This window comes from Cebus imitator, unplaced genomic scaffold (assembly GCF_001604975.1).
Source record: "Cebus imitator isolate Cc_AM_T3 unplaced genomic scaffold, Cebus_imitator-1.0 Scaffold291, whole genome shotgun sequence".
Taxonomy (NCBI): domain Eukaryota; kingdom Metazoa; phylum Chordata; class Mammalia; order Primates; family Cebidae; genus Cebus; species Cebus imitator.
The window spans coordinates 3,703,867-3,708,400 of record NW_016107606.1 but is presented as its reverse complement, the minus strand read 5'-3'; the positions used below and the strand labels follow the sequence as shown (position 1 = coordinate 3,708,400).

General features: G+C 47.4%; 1 pseudogene; it reads right to left on the bottom strand.

Moving 5' to 3' along the window:
• Positions 1-266: 266 nt before the first annotated feature.
• LOC119467458 lies at positions 267-364 on the bottom strand (annotated as a pseudogene).
• Between the last annotated feature and the right edge of the window lie 4,170 nt (positions 365-4,534).

The window sequence follows — 4,534 nt, the reverse complement described above, 5'->3', positions numbered from 1 at the left end:
CTCACCGCAACCTCCGCCTCCTGGGTTCAGGCAATTCTCCTGCCTCAGCCTCCTGAGTAGCTGGGATTACAGGCACGCGCCACCATGCCCAGCTAATTTTTTGTATTTTTAGTAGAGACGGGGTTTCACCATGTTGACCAGGATGGTCTCGATCTCTTGACCTCGTGATCCACCCACCTCGGCCTCCCAAAGTGCTGGGATTACAGGCTTGAGCCACTGCGCCCGGCCCCTAACGTTATTTTTGCCCTTCCTCTTGGGCTGGCTGGTAGCAAGTAATCCAGTTTTTTTTAAGTTGACTTTTTTCAGAGTCCATGCTAATCTTCTCTGTATCATTCCAATTTTAGTATATGTGCTGCACATATACTAAATGTGCAAGCACAGGAATTTTAGTATATGTGCAAGCAGAGGAATCCATTTTTCATTTTCAGAAGCATTAATGGATCTGGTCTAGTGTGGGGTCAGGACAGCTCTGCACACAGCAGGAGGAAGTGATGGCAAATGTTAGCTTCCTTTCTCTATACAGCTTTTAATCGTGCAGTTCACTGAAGGAACAGACTTTTCAGCCACTTCTGGTGGAATGCGCACATACTTTTTTTTTTTTTTTTTTTGAGACGGAGTTTCGCTCTTGTTACCCAGGCTGGAGTGCAATGGCGCGATCTCGGCTCACCGCAACCTCCGCCTCCTGGGTTCAGGCAATTCTCCTGCCTCAGCCTCCTTAGTAGCTGGGATTACAGGCACGTGCCACCATGCCCAGCTAATTTTTTGTATTTTTAGTAGAGACGGGGTTTCACCATGTTGACCAGGATGGTCTCGATCTCTTGACCTCATGATCCACCCGCCTCGGCCTCCCAAAGTGCTGGGATTACAGGCTTGAGCCACCGCGCCCGGCCAACTTTTTTAAAGGATATCTAGGTGGTGGAATTACTAAGCTTGTTACTACCAAGTACCAAGTTAGCAGGCTGGAAATAATCCCTAACGGAAATCACTTCAAGATTTGACTAGGATTGTGTGGATCAAGTACACAGTATCTACAGATAGGAGGAGTTTCCCTTCCCTAGCCTCATCCCTCCTGTATTTCTTAAGGGGAGGGATGGGGAGAGGGAGAGGAACGGCTCGGTAATGAAGGAAGGTGATCACAGAAAGCAACATACAATCCAGCTGGCAGCGACCACAGGCTGGAAGCTCATAAGGCTACAGCTGAGCACCAACAGCTCTAGCCTTGCCTCTTATGCCAAGGGCAAGCTTGGAGTGCGCACAGATAACAAGCAGAAGAAACGGATGAGGGCTTGTCAAGGTATTTCCCATCCTATGTGGTGTCTCAGATTTGCCCTTTGGCCTTGGGGGATTATTGGACTCTTCCCTTAAAGCAGCCATTAACTTCCACAGCTGTCTTAACAACCATCCTCTTGGGTCTCTTATAGCCTTTCCCTTTGACATCCCAAGTTTTGCAGAACTGGTGATAAAATGATTTGCAGGCCTGCTTAGTTCTTGGGATCAGACTACCCTTGCAAAAATATGTCTTCAAATTAGGTTTACATCTGACGCTTGCTGCCAGCTTCTCATCCCACTATCTATTCAGGCCGTAAAATGCCTCCAAAAGGCTCCTGCTTCTGGTCTTCCTGCACCAACTTAGATTCTAGCTTGAAAACGGAGGGAAATGTCACCAGTAGTCTTAGAGGCCAGTTCAGAGACTGAAGGAGCATCAGAAATAAATACTAAGCCCAGCAACATCTCTTTTTCTTTTTGAGTCAGGGCCTCAATCCCAGGAGTGAGACCTGGAATGTAGTGGTGCCATCTTGGCTCACGGCAGCCTTGACTTTCTGGGCTCCGGCGATCCTCCCGCCTCAGCCTCCTAAGTAGCTGGGACTACAGGTGTGTGCCACCATGCCCAGCTAATTTTTTGTATTTTTACTAACGATGGGGTTTTGCCACGTTGCCCAGGCTGGTCTCGAACTCCTGGGCTAAAGTGATTCGCCCATGTTGGCCTCCTCCCAAAATACTGGAATTACAGGCGTAAGCCACTGCCCCTGGCCAGCAACATTTCTTAAAGTACTCCCCTACCTTCGGTTACATAAAATGTAGGAACTGCAACTCTCAGCATTTATGGATGACGCAAACATTCATGTGTTTGGCTATACCCAAGCAGCTCTGAAGGCCAGTGTATGAGGTCTTGTCATTTTGCTGAAGCTCAGATGTATGCCCAGAGCCACGATGTTCCTAAAGATCATTAACTAAGTAGGCTCAGCCACTCCCCAGCCTCCACATCTAGATATGGTATAACACTGTCTACTTAAGCACAGTTATTTGTAAAGTGAGAAGATGTGTGTTTTGCAGGGAATGGGGCAAGCATAAAAAACACCAACCACAACAAACTGGCTGTAGTGCTTGTGATGGAAGGGAAGCACACATGGAAAGTCATGTTTCTTTTTTTTTTTTTCCTTTCAGAGACAGGGTCTTTCTCTGTTGCCCAGGCTGGAGTGTGGTGGCTCAATCATAGCTCACTGTAGCCTCAAACTCCTGGGCTCAACTGATCCTCCTCCCTCAGCCTCCCACCTAGCTGGGGCTTCAATCATGTGCCACCATGCCTGGCTTAGATTTGTATTATTTTTTGAGACAAGAGTCTCACTCTGTCACCCAGGCTGGAGTGCAGTGGCGCAATCTTGGCTCACTGCAACCTCTGCCTCCCAGGTTCAAGCGATTCTCCTCCCTCAGCCTCCCAAGTAGTTGTGGCTACAGGTGTGTGCCACCATGCCCGGCTTTTGTATTTTTAGTAGAGACAGGGTTTCACTGTATTGGTCAGGCTGGTCTCGAACTCCTGACCTCCTGTCCTGTTCCACCCACCTCGGCCTCCCAAAGTGCTGGGATTAGAGGCATGAGCCACCATGCCCCTGGCTTAGTTTTAAAACATTTTTTGGTAGATATGAAGTTTCAGTATGTTGACTAGGCTAAGGTCTTGAACTCCTGGCCTCGAGTGATTTTCCTGCTTCAGCCTCCCAAAGTGGTAGGATTACAGGTGTGAGCCACTACGTCCAGCCTACAGAATGTTGTTTTGAGCCTCATGGGTATAATTACTGGATTTACTGTTGAGAAACCCTAGCTGAGCCCTCCAAATCTGCCAGAACTGCACTGTTAATGAAATAACACTACTGCAGAAACTTTACTTGAGTAACTACGGCCAGAAACTCCAGGGTGAGGTGGCCACTTTGGGCAATACTGGGTAAGTCACAGATAAGATTTGGTGACATCAACCTGTTGCCTGTGTCTCCCACTGCATTGTTTGGAATGTGAAACACAGCAAGTAAGCCTTTTTTTTTTTGAGACAGGTTGGTCTCTTTGTCACTCAGGCTAGATTATAGTGGCATGATCTCAGTTCACTGCAGCTTTGACCGCACAGGCTCAAACAATCCTCCCAACTCAGCCTCTCAAGCAGCTGGTACTACAGGCGCACACAACCACACCCAGCTCGTTTTATATATATTTTTTGTAGAGATGGGATTTCATCATGTTGCCCAGGCTGGTCTCGAACTCCTGAGCTAAAGCAATCCGCCAGCCTTGGCCTCCCAAAGTGCTAGGATCAAAGGCCCTGAGCCACTGTGCCCGGCTGAAAAAACAATAGCAAGCCTAAACTGACATGTGAATTACTTGCTGGGTCTTGAATTTATGGAGATGACTAGTTTCTATTTATCTTGAGGTAACAGATATTGGTAGCAAAGGAGATGTTTGAAAAAACAGGCACTAACAGGGCACAGAATTAGAAGACTTTTGAATAGTAATGATTGTTCACACTGAAACCACCTCTTGTGGAATATCCTCTAATACCAGTTTACTAAGTCTCTAGTACAGTGGCAGCTGCTGGTGCTATTAATAGCATAAATTTGGCCCTTCCCATGAGCTCATGGTCTACTCAGGAGGCAGACAACAAACAATAGATCATAATATTTTAAAAAATGTTTCTCAGAGTCTCCAGGGCAATTCTAAAAGATCAAATATTATTATTTTTAACAGATGGTCTTACTCTGTTACTCATGCTGGAGTGCAGTGGTAAGATCTCAGCTACCTGCAAATTCTGCCTGTCAGGTTCAAGTGATTCTCCTGCCTTGGCCTCCCAGGTAGCTGGGATTACAGGTGTCAACCACCACACCCGGCTAATTTTGTATTTTTAGTAGAGATGAGGTTTTGCCATGTTGGCCAGGCTGGTTTCGAACTCCTGACCTCAGGTGATCCACCCGCCTCGGTCCCCAAGGTGCTGGGATTACAAGCGTGAGTCACTGCACCCAGTCTCCAAAAATTATTTTGATCCATTGCAATATTGTTGGAATAAGAATACAGGCCGGGCGCGGTGGCTCAAGCCTGTAATCCCAGCACTTTGGGAGGCCGAGGCGGGTGGATCACGAGGTCAAGAGATTGAGACCATCCTGGTCAACATGGTGGAACCCCGTCTCTACTAAAAATACAAAAAATTAGCTGGGCATGGTGGTGCGTGCCTGTAATCCCAGCTACTCAGGAGGCTGAGGCAGGAGAATTGCCTGAACCC